At 38.4% G+C, this 16,710-nt stretch overlaps 1 protein-coding gene across 1 annotated transcript in view; it reads right to left on the bottom strand.

The window, feature by feature from the left end:
- The window catches only part of epha3 (eph receptor A3), a 111,517-nt gene extending 96,741 nt beyond the window's left edge, over positions 1 to 14,776 (bottom strand). The window contains exon 1 of the mRNA XM_085919961.1: positions 14,592 to 14,776. The gene's annotated coding sequence lies outside the window, so the exon portion shown is untranslated. The remainder of the gene's footprint in view (positions 1 to 14,591) is intronic.
- Between the last annotated feature and the right edge of the window lie 1,934 nt (positions 14,777 to 16,710).

Raw genomic sequence — 16,710 nt, forward strand, 5'->3', positions numbered from 1 at the left:
CAGAACCTCTGAAATGTGTGTTTTTGCATATGGATTCCATTGGACGACTTCTTGACATCAATGTTGTGTTTATCCAAATAGATTCAATTTCTGCCAGCTCCTCTCTTCCTGTTTCATGCTTTGCCTTCTTGGCCGCAAGAACTGGAAACTTCTTAGTGGGGTAACCTATCCCGTCTAACTTAGGAAAGCTCCCATAATGACTCTTAAGGCCAAAAAAAAAAAACTTCCACAGCATCAGAAAATGATTCTTCCAGTCTACTCTGAAAGTGAATGATACATAGGAAGTGAAACTTTAAACCTATTTTGGTGCAGAATTAATTTCTGAATGGAAACATTGGAAACCAAAACAAATTGAAGCCACATTCAGATGTATGATTTTTTTTTTGTTCACATTTTTTGTTTCTTTGTATTTACCGTGAGAACAAAGACAGTACTCAACATAAAAGTACTGATGTACTACTGTCTTCGTGCCAAACAATTTCTGTCGTGTATGTGTGTTTCTAAAAGTAAAGTGGTGCTTCCCCATATTCCGGATGTAGGATGCTGTGAAGGGCTTTTTTACCATCCTTGCCTCAGCTCCGCTATCCGCTCAGATGATTACAGAGTGAGTAAGACCAACGCATAACTTTCAAAGCACAGAAATATACACAAATATAGAACTGCAGGGATTCACTATTTCCTATATGGGCAGGTTTGATCATATACTTGTCGAGGAGTTTATCCTTTAATGCTGCACCTGCCTTCAGTTCACACAGGAAATAAAAAAATAAAAAAACATCAAACTTACTGCTCAAATTTATTGAAGTTATATTGCGCAGCATGCCTCATATTTAATGAATGAGCAACAATGTTCTCTCAGAGTTGCTGGTCTAAACATGACATGTTTCAAATGGTAGATTAAAAGACAGGCAACGCCAACAGTGGCAACATACCCACAATAGTTTTACGATGCATATGTTCAATTTTGCACATCTGGGTTTTGTCATGGTAAATGTACCAGAGGGTGGAACCTGGAATTTTTGGTGCAACAGTAAAAATACCTGATTTGCTTTGAAAATGTGTAGATATTATTGCAAAGGCGCACTTCTAAGGAAGCACCGTCTATTTTGACAAAAGAGCAAGTGAAACAAATGGGAAAAAAAACAGCTCTGTAAATTATCAGGTAATGAAAAAGCAAATATGAATTGAAAGTTAAATAAGCAAATAAAATATGTTATGTAAATATAAAAAGCATTCAATAAAATCAGTAACTGCTTTAAAAAGCTGCCAATAATGATGTGTTTTAAAAATAGATCTTTTTTATTTATTATTGACTGGCTCTGTGGATTCGATTTTCTTGGGCAGCTCATTTGCAAAGGTTGGGGCTGTGACTGCAAACGTTGTGACACCTCTTGTTTTAAGTCACGCCTCTGGAAAAGACCTTCACTGTGGGTCACTGGTGACAAAGAACTCAGAATTATCTCTTCGAGGGAGGCCGTGGATGAAGTGCTTAAGAAGTCAGCAACTGATCACGGCATCAGTTCGAAAGACTTAGGGTTTGTTTCCACAAGGTTGATTTTAAATAAAAACACGCAAGCTGCCGTTTTGTACAACCCTTTTTTTTTTTTTTTTTTGATAGATTCTGGCATGCAAACGTATTTCTTGATGAGGTTACGTGCAAGCGTGCATTACTCATGTCAGTACACAGCAGTCACAAAATGAACTTAATCAAAACTACACACATCTTTAAAAAAACAAGACCAAATATTTCCAATTGATCTTTCAGAACGGCTTTAAAAGATATCTTTGTATTCTTTTCAGTTGAACGTTTATGTACAATATTTAAATTGAATTTAAGTACTGGTACCTTAAAAAATAAATTTGAATAAGCCGAGTACTAATGCAAGAATGGCTTAAATTCGAGTCGCTTATTATGTCGCTCATATCCCCAGAGTGGAAGTCACTTAAAACACATTTTTCAAATGCCACGTGTCATGTTGATGACAACATATCAAAGAATAATGATACAAAATGTGATTTAAAATGGTTGCAGATGTCACTTTGTATGATATTGATCCACGGGTCTGCATGGTGCCAAGCGTCTGGACCAGCAGGTAAGCAGCACCAGGCTTCCCCTCAGTTCGAATCTGCATGGCTGGACTGATTCAGTGTGACTATTCGGGTCAAGGGCCAATTCGGGGTCAACCCAGTGTCAAGCGTGTTGTCCAATAAAACAGCGGGACTTCAAAACTGGATCCGGCCAGTATCCTGGCAACAGAGAACGCACCCCCCCCTTCCAGCCCGGATCCATGAGAGCAGTGGGCTGGTGTTGATTGAGACCACGGGGCTCCGTTCTCTTTATCAGCTTCCATTCATGTGTTCCTCTAACTTGGCCCAGATGAATTAACTTGGACAATAGAAACAGGGGGTACTAAAGCATTCACAATGTCCACACAATGAGCAATTAAACAAGATGTTCAGTTTGCACCATTTTGGCTGTTGAACCAATTCTAATCGCAATCTAATTTTATAGCCCTTCTGTGACAATGTAGGAGTGGACCCTACTCAATAGTGTGCTTTGCCATCATAAACACATTTCTTAAAACTGACCGCTTAGAGTGCTTCATAAAGTGGAAGTAGTTTAGAAGTTAAAAAAATATGTATTTGTTTATTTATTTATTCCGCACCAAATAAATATTAATGCTTGAGTTTTCCATTTTCTCTGGCTTTTATTCAAACATTAAAATGTGTTCCGTATGACTGACATGATAATGATGTGTTTTGTGTCTTATAATTGAAACGAAAATATGCACCCAGTTTAAAATTTTGGGTTTCCCTTTTCACCCAACATGTAGAGCAAAAATATAAACAGTATATGAGTTTTTATGTTTGGGAAAACCAAGAATTCTGATGACAAGAGAAGATCAATCGGCACACAAACATTGACGAGGAGGAATAAAACCGTTCTCTTCCTGAAGAAGAAAGAAACCACCACTGGGCTAAATGACAGATGTGGAATGGGCAGATGAAGTAAAAGTGCAGTAGCGGACATCAAGTGACATCACTAACCTCTACAGGATGAACGAGAACAAAAGCAGAGAGGCGATACCAAAAGTTCTGAATCATAGTAATAGGAAATTATAAAAAGGTTTTATGGTCGGATGAGACAAAGAGTAACCTTTACCAAAATGAGGGGAAGACTAAACGTTTGACAACATACTAGCTGACTTGGGTTGATATGATTTCTTCTGGAAACGGCTTGTTAGTCGTCATTGATAAATAGCAAGATGGTAGAAACCAGAAGAAATCACAAATTCACAGAAACAGTTAGTCTTTTGGTCAAACTGAAACATATTCAGAGTCGAGCAAATATTCTTTTAAAGATGACTGTATGTATGCAGATGTGCAGTTATTTAAAAAAAAAAAAAGAAATGTGACGGAATTTATTGTAATCATCTCATCAAGTGTATTTTTTCACCTCAGTGACTATATTACAACAACACGACTTGTTCGCCATTAAATCCAAACGAATAACAAAGTGGTCTGAAAGGAAGAGGAGTCACCGACTGTGCTGGATTACATGCATAGTTTAATTTAATAAAGCTGTGTGTACTGTAATGGGAGCCCATAGGAAAATCCACACCTACCACATCATCGAATAGAAATGTCAGCTTGCAGCATGGTGGGCTCTATAGATTCTTGTACTACTAAAAAAAAAAAAAAAACTGCCGCGACAATTAGATAATAGTCAGGGGGACCAAACAATGTTATACCTATCAAAGATTTATAATCACACATTATGTGCAGATTTCTTCTGCATCTCTAGTTCATGTCATACTATCATAGTCACGCACTGACTTTTGTAACCGAGTCGGCAGCATGGCGATATTTCGAAATGCCCACTACACGTGTTCTTGCAGGTTGCTTAACAGACAGTCTGCACTTGGAAGATACTGTACGTATTCCCAGGAGCCCCAAAGAAGGCCCCTGAGCATTGCACTCTGCCTCCTTGACTACACTCATCCATCATGTGGACAATGACCCAGATGACTGTCATGTGTGTCAAGCCCGTGAGCTTCAAGGTACAAGTATTAAATATAGGTTTAGTGTGTGTGTGTGTGTGTGTGTGTGTGTGTGTGTGTGTGTGTGTGTGTGTGTGTGTGTGTGTGTGTGTGTGTGTGTGTGTGTGTGTGTGTGTGTGTATATATATATATATATATATATATATATATATATATATATATATGTATACGTATATGTACCAATGGAACATTCATACAGGCTGTCAACTTGCATTCCAACACAACAGGTGGCGCTGTAACCCCAAATTGTAAAATCATTCATCCAGAAAAGTCAATAACAAAAATGCTAAACTGCGGAACCTTAGATTCATATCAACAAAATTGGAACATCTGGCTCACAGTTCTTTGTTGGATTTTCCATCCACATTCCAAAAACACGTAGAGCTTCAGTGAAGACTTTGACAACCCCTATCCCTTAGATGTGACTGGCTGTTTGTTTGACTACTATATGTGCTGTGTGATTTGTTTTTCCATTGCCCTGACTATGCACGCATCCTTTTCATCATCCCTTTTGGTTCATTCATCATTCATCCTTTCCTCTGTGCACCTGACTTTGAATTGCTAACATGGGAATGCACATGCATGTTCATCACTTGAGTTTTTCCACACGTGTGTGCGCATGTCTTGGGTGTTGGTGTGTTTGTCATAATGAAGCCATATGGCCTGTCTGTTAGGCTGCCAGCATTGGGAGCTGTGACGCTGGCAGAGAGTTGTGATGAGACGTGGATGGCATACTTTTTTCTTCTCTTTTGTTGTCTCCTAAACTTCTTTCATTTGGTCTTCTTCTCCTTGTTCTTATTCCTCTCAGCTTCTCTTTCTCTTCCCGTCCTCCTTGAGCATCATATGATATTTCACTCCATTACCCATCATGCTCTTTTTTCTTTTTTTCTTTACACCACTTTTTTGCTTCTCTCATTCACCAGTACTTGTTATTTTCACATTTCTCTCCATCCCTCCCAATAAGATTAACTAGTGTGAAGCGATCCATTTCCACATTTTCCTGCAAAGCCTGGAGAGAAGACTGTGGCCTGACCTAAATTTACATGTTAGGGAGGGAATCTAGATGACAGCGCACGGAGGAGGAAGAGAGACAGAGCCAGGGATGGGGGGGGGGGGGCTCTGTGTCCATCAGAGGCTGTCTACAGAGAGTAAGAACAGATCATCTGTGTTTATGTTCACCATTGGATACACCTGCACAATATAACAAAAAAAACTTTGGTTTGTTCACAAAAATGATTTTTGTTGACGTGTTCAGGTAAATAAATTCATCGTATTGCATTCATAGTTTTCCATAATGTGTAAGTATCATGAGGTGTTTCTGCTATTTTAATCCCTTCACGTAGCTAAATAAGATAACTAAAGGATATTTGTCATGATGTGATTTTTTTTATTATTGTCAGTTTAAGGTATTCATTTTCATATCTTGACATGTTATAATTCAGACACTTCTTTTCAGCTGTAATTTTATCCAAATGGCTTACGCCAACCTTTAATTCTTCATTTACATCGTTTACAGGCTATTACAGGTATTTTGAGGATTGGTGCTTATTTATTATTTATTATTATTTATTATTTATTTTACAGTATTGAATTGATTTGACTTACAGAAACAGCAAAAGAAACATCTGACAGAAATTAGATGAAGACTGTGATTTCAAATTCTGCTTTTCATTATGTGATCATATTTTTGTTTTTTTAAAATTGTTTTTCTCATGTTCGAGTTAAATATGATTGGTTTCTTGCGTTTGCTTTGAAATCAATTGAACTGTGGGATTCCTCTCAATGCCTCTTAGCTTGCCAACACCAAAATTTTAAAATATTTGAAATATGAACAAAATAATGTTAATAGGCAAAAGATGAGAATAAACAAGAAGTTATTTCAAACTTTATCTAGGAATAATCTCCAATTATTTTTTAACCTTAATGTTTACCTGGTTGTCTATTTTTGCCTGCTATGTGTCCTCCACGGGGAGCAAATGAAGTCGACTCCTTCCGCATGCATGGGCGTGTGAGAAAGACTATATTCCTTCACTTGCTAGTACACAGACACGAGGGCTACTCAATTTTGGGAGTGTTTGTGTGAAAACACTCACGCAACTGCAGCCTCCTCACTCGCCGAGACCCACACGAACAGTAGGCACCATTTTGGGCGCCTGACGCGTCAGATACACACGCAACCATAGTCTCGCTCCTTGCTGAAAGACTTTGTCTCTTCCATTTAGCGTGTGTTTGTGTTCTTGTGACACGTGCCAACGACATCTGCATGTGTAGGTTGCTGTGATGTAGTAGGTGGCGGGAGTTAAAGGCCTCTATGTTTGTTCCCATTTGTGGGATGGCAGCAGCTTGCGTGATCAGAACAAAGCAAGAGAGCATGACAGAAAATCCCTCAATACCCGGCCTTTAAAAATGCAGGAGGCCAACGCACGCAGAAGCAAGTAAGGTAAATGTATAAATTATGGACCAAAAAAGTCTGCTTCAAAAAGGAGAGATCCCACACATGAGGCAGCAAACTTTATCGCACGATAAGAGCCGCTTGCTGGAGTTGCTTTGCTTTTGCTAAATAATGAGGCAGCAGCTTTTTTTGATACAAAGTACATGTAAAGTGATGTTGGAACATAAAAATGGCATTAGGCCTTTTGAGTCTCCACACACATTGGCCAACCAAATTAATAATAATAATAATAATAAATTATATTTATAACGCACTTTATATTCGGAGGAATCTCAAAGTGCTACATGGCAAGTAAAAACAAGAATAAAAAGCAAGGACAAGTATAAAACAACTGGACGACAACCAGGATATAAAAACAGGAATTACAGAAATGCCAAATTAAAGAGGTGAGTTTTAAGTCCGGTTTTGAAAGAGTCAGTGGATTGGACTCTTCCACACAGCAATTGAGGGAATGCTGTACTTTTTAAATGTGCCTTGTCATCTTGTGTAAACCACAATTATTATTTATTTGAACTAATTCTATTGTAGAAATAGTGTTCTGTTTAAAATTACATTTATATTTATATTATATATTATTTTCCCATGCTTTTACATGGGAAGTTAAAATTAATAAATAGCCAGCCACATAGAATAGTAAATGTGATTCATGCTTTGTATAGAATGTCTTCATTTTTTACAGCATTAATTTTGCTGTTGTTTGGATCATTTTCAGTCAATTGTAAAACTGTTATATAAAATACACATTCTATTTATTTAGAAGTTTCACTGAAAATATTATTTTGAGTACATTTGTTGTATTTCTAACAATAGTGCCAAGATGATCTTATAATAAATAGTATAATTTACTTGATAACATTTATAACATTAATTGTTAGGGTAGCTTCCAACAGTGTGGCCTTGTGATAAAATACAAATTTCAAATAATTTAATTTGTACTTATTTTGAGAAAATGTGTTTTATTTGTATATGATTCTGATTTGCTGAAGTTTGTATGTATTTTTTTTGTTTCGTAACGAATATAAAAAAATTCTAAAGTTACTCCACACATTCACACAAAGTTCTGTCAGACTAGCAAATGATGCAGCTGCTTCCCTTTTAGGCACTCAACAGTGATGTGTTGTGTGCAAAAGGAGTGTGTGTTTATGAGTGTGTGCGTGATGGTGTGCACGCAGTGAGCATGCGCATTTCCAAAACTTCCTGGAGTCCTCTTTAAAATGTGCACCAAAGCAGGACTAATAAATCGGTGCACGCTCTGCTCCGTGCAACGTCATCGCTGGGACTTAGTTGTCGCCTGTCAGCACTCAGGCAGCATATGAACAATATAACGGATAATTTGCATGGTAACAGCGTAATATCTCACAGGGGATAGCAGGCAAGAAAAAAACAAATACAAATATTTTTTTCCCCCGCAAATTAGATAAAAGGGGGCATATTTAACAGCTTTCTAAGTGAATGAAATGGGCATAAAATACAGGATACAAATATCAAATGTGATGCAGAAATGTTCTACATAAAGTGGTCGATGGATAAATGCAGGGAATATTTTATTCATCTGTGAGAGAAATTAAATAGCAAAAAAATAAATAAATACAGGAGTAAAGGGATTTTTGTTTTCAGGCCGCAGGCTGGTGTCGAAAAACAGTGACATGCTCTGTGATGTGACTCAGATTTAAGCAAGATACTGAGTCAATGTGATGATAATGTATGTATAAAAATGGTATGGTTGGAGCAGCACATGACGCATTGATTCCAACAAGACATATTAATGTTTGAATTTGGAGTAAATATAGAATAACAACCCTTTTACAGGTGCAAGTTGCAAAATATTTGTTTGCTATATGAAAGGTGGTCAATTATTCAGGCATTATTTAATAATGCAGAGAAGTGAAGACGAGACTCAAAGCGCGGTGCTGAAAAACTGCTAACTCTGCCCGCCTGGAGCTCGCGGCGCGGATACACAACACGCCATATATATCAGCCTGATTGTTTCTAATTGGCAGGCAAAGCTTTTCTTCCTGCTCTCATTGCGTTCTTCTGCACATCACTCTAAGTTTACATCACCTTGTATAATCTGCACATTTCTTTGCTGAGAACAACAGAGAGGAAAATACACATAATGTGCATTTATTTTAAGAAGAGGTCATTCCCATGACATACACATAATAAACATAAATAGCGTGCTAACTGTCTATCTTTCTAATTGACTCATTACCCTTTAAAGAGATTTAAATTTCATTTTAGACTCCACGCATTAAATACTTAGTCATAAATCTATCTTTTAAATTTTTTTCCAAGACTTAAAAAGGGTCTCGAAACAGCTCAAGATGTACCAGCAGCTCTTAATTTGAGCCTGGAGTTTACCTCTTAGCCTCTAGCTATTCCTGACTGTTTATTGGGTGTGTCATATTCGTTATTACTTTTTGTTTTGTTCTATTTTGTTCTCTTTTGTGTTTACACTGATCTTTTAATGTGTCTTGTTTTTACTATTGGTTATCTTTGTACAGTGTCCTTGAGTATTTTCTAAGGTGCTTATAATTATCAATTATTATTATTGTTTAGACAGGCATCTCCAAACATGACACCATCGCAAAGGCTAACTTCAAAATAAAAGTTTATAATTCATACATTGATGGAATGATGGCTAACCCGACTTACCTTCCCAAGCCCAAGATATTACGGCGCAAATTCCAATGCATGCATACACTATGTATGTCTACTTAGGTCGATCTGTTTAGGTGAGTCACCATTTCTAAGGCAGCAGTGGGTGGAGATGGCACCACAGCATGCAGAGTGGGTCTATCTTTAGAGCTTCGCAGACTCCGACAGAAAGCGAGAGGTGAAGAAAATGACGGGAAACACGGTAAAATGAGAACGAAATTGAGCGGGGTTTATTTGTGTTGTGCTGAGTAGGGCGTGCTAAGCTGCGGGACTTGAATCATCCCACATCCGTCATGGAAGCCGGTTGCAGGGTCAAACTCAGTACTGTGGCGAATGGCTCTGTTATCGCACAGCTTAAAATTCGCTGCACTGTTTTTTGTCAAAGGCGGTGCAAAACAAGGGTTGGAGGACGACCAAAAATAGAGATGCCCAATTAGAAGCGATCCCAAAACCTTTGATGAAATTAGCAGGGAAAAGGGGGTTGCATAACAGACACTCTCAGACAAAATGTGCAGACAGCATATGTGAGACTTGTCCTATTTACAGGAAATGAGTCCAGGGTCAATTTTCTGTGAGACGAAAGAAATACATAAAATGCAAAGAGAACCTTCCTCATAAATCTTCGTTCCTTTAGTCAGAGATGCTGTGAACTGCATTAAAGTTGGCCTTATTTTGGATCTGTCAACAAATATGCTTTGTTCTATTTATTCTGACATCACCGTCTGCCGTCGTTACTTGCCAGACATATTTGTACAAGTTTGTATTTCACAAGTTATGCAGAGACTGCAAATCAACTGAAGATAAACTTTGTTGCTATAACAGCTTCCTCTGGTCTGGGATAACTTTTTACAAAATCTTCTCTGAGAATATTTTAGTTCGTTCATCCAGAAGTATATGCTTAAGGTCAGAGGTCACTGATGTTTGATGAAATGGTGCAGCTTACAGTTTTTCTTCTAGTTCATTCCAAGTGACTTGTTGGGGTTAAGGTCAGGGCTCTGCCAGTCAAGTCATCCAACCATGCTTTTATGGGCCCTGCTTTGTGCCATACTGCAAAGTCTTGATGAAATAGAAAAGAGCCCTGCCCATTTTCTAAGTGATTGATCAAGAGACTTTTCTCAAGACCAGGCCCGGAGTGGGTCTTTTGGGTCAATTCTTGGTTGACCAGACTGATTTATACTCAGGTTTGGACCACCGGAAATGGTGTGAATAATTTTCAAATAAGAGCACAAACAGGAAGTGGCTACCATATTTAACTGTTATATGTTGCTGACTCAACAGTGTCTGACTAAAAATCATCACCACCATTATGAATCTACCTAAACTCACCATGTAGCACACTCCAACTATCTCGTCACCTAAAAGATATATTAACAAGTAATCCCCAAAAAAATATATTGTCCAGGGAAATATCCAACAAGAATGATATCGGTGCTCCCCTTTGGTACGCTCGATCCATCAGCAACCAAAGCTATAAGAGAGAAAGCGGATAAGAGAAGAAGACTGCGGCAATTAAAGGCTTTAGTCTATAGGGCAGCCCCCCCCTCCTGCCCCCATGCAGACAGAAGGATTGGGACATAGAGCCTGGGGATTCTTTGGAGCCTCTTCTCCTTCGCACTGCATAAGTATGATGAGGGCAGCGGGGGTCTGGCAAGTTGGGGAAGAGGGGGTGGAGGCCTTTGAGGGCTCTTTGGAGCCTGCCTAATCAGACAGGACAGTTCCTGCTTATTATAGAACCAAGCCTGGATTTTAAAATCAGAATCAAACTGCCAACTGAGAACTTCCCACTCTTCAATTAGTAAACTTATGAAGGCATGGAGGTATATCAAGTGACATCCGTTTGAATACTATTGTGCTCTGGTCAAATATCTCCAAATCTAGTGACCTGTAATATGACATTATCAGTGGCTTGAGACGATTTGGAAGAAAAATCCTGGAGCCCATCGACGGGCTTGGTTTAGTTATATGAGACAACCTTACAAATCTGTTCATTTCCGAGAAACCCGTTTACACAATTTAATCATCCGTGCACACAAACGAGCTTCTCTTCCACTCCATGTCCCCCGTAAGCGGCGGTTGCGTCCATACACCTTGTGTTTGTCTGTCAACGTGCACCTGGAGTGTAGGTAAACCATCTGTGGCAAACACCTCCATCTGGAATGTATATTTAGGCCCAAAACATATGTTTGGTCACTGTCTCGTGTCTTTGTTTTTTTCCCATGTGTATACTCGACACCTTGCTTTCCATAGTTTATGTTTCAGATTTTCGTTCATTAATATTTGCAGTTGACAGATTGCTGTAGTATATGGTTTTAAAAAAGCCCTTCATACATTGTCATCTGCTCTCACCAGTAATTTATGTCTGTCGTCTGATTTGGCAAAGTCGTCCTGACAGTGTAATGGGCGCGTGCCAAGCGGGTCAACAAAATGAACTGGATTCTTCACGAATAAATTTTATCCTTTCAGACTGTCCTGCATCCACATTCAGAATACCCAATTAGGTCTGTGTACTTTATCTTGGACAAGAAGGTAAATCACCATTAGTTATCTTTAGTCTTTAAAATGTACACGTCGAAACGATCAATCTTCATATTGTGACATTTTACTGATTCAACATTGTGCAAAAACATTAGAGAGTTTCTGTCAAGAGAGATTTTGTTAAAACTTTATAGAAAACAAAAGACAAGACTACTAAATGAGATGAAATATGACCATTTAGAAAAGAAGAACCAGAACAAAGCAACGATTTGTCAGGGTCCTATTTCCTAAAAGCCTTACAATCACTCCTAAATTGACACAATGGGACTAAAAGAGACAAAAAGCAAAATCAAAACAAGATGAGGCTAGACAGTCTACTCAATTGTGCGTCTCAAATAAATACAATGAAAAAAGATAATACCGCAAAAAGACTTTATACAATAACATTAACGATCCCTGTATCAATAATATGAAAGACGACAAATGACATTGAACAAAAGTGGAATGAGAAAAATGAAAGTCATGTCAAGGTGATGTCCTCAAAATATAGATGACACAGCATAAAAAAAAACACCTCAATAATAAACTGGGCTTCCACGAAGCCTGCAAATCCTTATCGCCAAATAATGTCCTGTCGCTCTAATCACGGCAGATGTGATAACTGAATTATCTGTCTCCTCTGATCTCTCCATCTGATAGGAAAGCTACACTTCCTCCTCTCCGGGGCACAATTCAACTCCAGTGGAGCGCTGCCATTTCCCAGCCCTCACATTTGAACCCTAGCAATGATGGTATCTGTACAGTTCAGCTGGAGGAACAAAAAAAGATCACACGGAGTCAATTGGCTGTCGTGATCCATTGGTTGGGAGCCAGATGTGAAGGGCTGTGGCTGTAATCTATGTCACGGCTCATATTAAACCTAGCTAAACAGTGTTAAATGGAGGGGAGAAGAATTTAAAACCATGCAAACACAAACCAAACCTGGAGTTTTACGGTACATTCAAACTTGCATTCCATCTTGCACTCCAAAAAAATCTTTTGTATGGATGAATAAGATAAAGAGACATCAGAGCGTCGGTTGACTATAGCAACTTCCCGCTTATGTCTTTCTTTGCCTGTCACCCTCCATTTTTGTCTGCTCCCTTTGATCGAGAGACCTCGGCAAACAGAGGCGGGATTTACATCAGCGACGTCAAGCTGCTCTCATCACTTTTGCTCCTCTAAAGCGTTTTTAACAGCCAAGCTTTTTGAGGCTTCCATCATAGAGGAGCATTACATCAGTTCCTAGGGTGGCGCTTTTCTGTCAGCTCGACTATGACTGCGTCTCAGGAGCTTGTAAATAATCCCCGAGTGCTCCTTATATGACCCCAGATTGATACGGTGCAAGTAAATCTCACTGCTGTGAGCAAGAAAAGCAAAATCCTCTAATGAAAGTGCGAAAGTAGTTCGTTGCAACTTCTGTTACGCCTCTCGGCTCGTGTCAACAAAGCATAAATTCTTGTAACAAAACATTCGTTAAATCTGCAATGTAAGGCATTTACAAGGGTGAAGGATGCTTTCAAATAACTTTTATATGCCGTTGTAACTCAAACGCTTTTTAAAGAGCACGCGTGTGCTTGTAAATTAAAAGCTCTCCGTAATATCTTCTTTTATTTGCATCCAGCACCAGGGCTACTTTTGGTTCTGATACTAAATTTTGCTCAGCGCTGTCCATTTTTGTATTTTGATGTCTCTATATCTTGCTTTCTTTGTTCCCCTTTCCCGCTGGATCTGGATTCATGCATTATGGATTTGTTGGCCTTTGACTTAAATTTGGGTCACATGATCACTGGCATTTTAGTCCCATCCATAGGAAGGAGCAGGACGTTTTACAATCTATTACCAAAATCAGGAATTCGAGTCACATGACTTGTGAGAGACTAAATCGCCATAAAGCAGATTGAATGATGAATATGCCAGATGTTGATGTGCTTCATCAATTATCGACAGCTAACCCGATAGAGACCCGCTAATATTAATCAAACAGGAACTACAGTCATTTAACAATTAATGCGAATGTTTTTCTTTTCAAAGCAGATTTTTGCAATTCAGTTGGGTCTAATGAGCACAGTGCGATTATGTGGGAAGATATGTTGATTTTCACTTGAAAGCTTATCATTAGGCTTGTAATTGAAGTGGTAGGCAGGCTGCGTTAGATCCCTTATGCCTGTGGAGAGGGGAGTGGCTCTCGCCCCTTTTTCTTTCTGCCACAAGGTTTCAATGTGTGCCACATGAATTGTCCTTTTCCTTTCGTGTAAAGAGCTTAGCATACGCCGACGACTCAGCTGCGCACACACTCGGGCTAACACATACACACACAGATGGCAGTGTCTGCTGGGGGCCACTAATGTCGCTGTGTGTGGTCGCGTGTCTGGACTAAGTGCATGCCCAGTGGCATTTATGAGAGGACTGCCATTGGAAGTGGCAAGGAGGGAGCTTGGGAATTAATCTTTCACTCATGTTTGGGAACGGGGATAACAGCATTGGCTCTAACAATGTTCCCAACATTACAGTTTGGTTACTGTGTAAATTTAAAAAAATGTATTGTGTTAATTGTTTGCATTTTTACTGTCAGTGTCTGAGGACATTTATTTAAAGGGACAGGAATGTGTTGGGAAAAATAAATTAACCTAGCTATTTAATTTGCATCAAGCACAGATGGTCAGTCCCATTTTATTAAAGCTTCTACCCGACTATACAAACAATGTGCTTATGTTGTTTTGTTTTAAACCAAAATTATGTGTAATAAGGATCATTCGCTGCATTTTGCATTGCTGCAAATAATGTTAATGGTATTATCAAGGAATCCAAAACAAGGTGAAAATAAAGTATCAAAATAAACAGAGACTCAGAGACATCACTGTGCAATAACACACTCCTCATGACACTTAAATGTTGTTAGTTACCTGAATGTTGTCAGTCACTTAAATGTTGTACAGAGGTTGAGATCATCTGGAGTCAAATTCCCTGTTTGGCATGCACAAACTTGGTCAATAAAGCTGATTCTGATAAACAGACAAGATGCGCCATCAACAGCACACTGCACATGTCAAAGAACAGATGACAACAATGAGCCAAAGGAAAGCAGAGAACTAAGTACAAACAAAGTGATGAGACAATGAAAAAAAACCTGGACAAGACACAAGTGGCTGAGGGAGCTGATTGGAAGACACAAGGGGCGGAGCTAAAAAAGACAAAAGGGACAAGAAATATAAATCAAAGTCCAAATTAAAACCAAACAAAGAACATGATATATAGGCTACTTAGCATATATAGGCTACTCAACATTTTTGTACAGTGCAGTTTATCTACCACATGCTCCTTATACTGCAGGAGGCCTTTACTGGGTAATGGGCTGATAATGATTCTGTCACATGTCAGCTTGTATTTAATTCAAGGCTTCAAACCCGGTGTCTCATTTTATTAAATGCCTATTATCACACCTCTCCTCTTGTTTTTTTTTTTTCTTGAGATTCTTTCTATAGCTTAGGTAGGTGGGCCTTAAGATGACAACACATTTATAATATGACGAGAAAATCGGTTTAAAAGGGCCTAAGCTAATACAAAATCTTGCTTAAAAGGGTAAAAGAGAAGGGTGAAACTCAGTACCATACGTATATATATATATATATATATATATATATATATATATATATATATATATATATATATATATATATATATATATATATATATGCATTAATTTGGCTAAACTGCAGGTGTATTATAAAATATGGTAACAATATATAATATAATATGGACAAAATGGTAACTCCTAAAATACCTTACTGGGAGGTGCCCCAGTCAAAATATTTCCCCAAAAGCTTCCAACCTTTACATCAATTACAGAAAATGACAACATGAAGTTAACCCAATCCCTTGTTGAAACAAAGTGTGACGGATGGATGTCGTTTCAAAAATCTTGGGTGGGTTCGAGCTGGAGAAACGGAGCTATCCAAACACCTTGAGCTGTGTGAAGTAATGCCGCATTGCACAGCAAACTGGAGGAGAAAATGAAGGTGACCAAGTCAGCTATGAAAAACATTCCATGGTCAAAATACCAGCCACTCGCACGGACTGTCATTTCCTCTCTCGTCTCCTTATCCACAATGGACTCAGTACAAATACAGTAAATAATTGTTAGAGTGTTAAAACTGACAAGAGCATTAATCCATAATATTGCTCTCCAACATGGACCCCAAAGTGAATATGGAACACATTACATATTAGCATACTGTGTAAAATAAACAAAATACCTTCAAAGTTTGAAATCACGCGTCATCGTATGCTAATCCTGCTTTTTTGCACACTTGAGGCAGGTTAAGATGACACATGGGGACCTGTTTTGCTTTCCCCTTTGAAATGCAACAGTCGCAATTTCCTGTAATTTTGTTGTCCCTTTTTTCTCCTGCTAGTTCCGCCACCTCGTTTATTAAACAGTTAAAGCGATTTTCATCTGATGGCTAATCATATAAAGTCCAGAGACGTTCCACTGGGTGTGACTCGAGTTTTATAAAATGACCCTGTTATTGCTGTGGTTTTTCATGTATTTGGCAATGTGCCTTACTTTACAGTGTGGGTTCTGCTGGAAAAGAGTAAATATTGTTTTATGGCTTCCTTTATAGCAGGAATAAAAACAGTTATTGTAAGCTTCAAATGCCCTTTGCATTTTACATGCAGCGGCAAGAGTTGTGTTAAACGTTTTCAGCTTTTGAGAATTAAATCCATTTTTATTAGTATTTTCTTGTTATATTTAATATGTATTTGTTCTTTTGTATGCAGACACACGATATATGACAATTTAAACAATATTACAAGGGTTGATTTGTAAATTGCTTCAAATGTTCGTAAATTGGATTAATCATTCTACCTCACTAATCCAGTGACAACATTTGGTGTCACAAATACAGCTCAGTGTCACTCCAGGTATGAGAGGTGCATTGTTTGAAGACAGAAAATAATCTCGCGCATTGCACTGACGACGCAGTTTGATATAACGTTTTGCTGACCCATCTGCAGGCGTTG

Source organism: Syngnathus leptorhynchus, chromosome 9, assembly GCF_054491065.1.
Source record: "Syngnathus leptorhynchus isolate UIUO chromosome 9, UIUO_Slep, whole genome shotgun sequence".
Classification (NCBI taxonomy): domain Eukaryota; kingdom Metazoa; phylum Chordata; class Actinopteri; order Syngnathiformes; family Syngnathidae; genus Syngnathus; species Syngnathus leptorhynchus.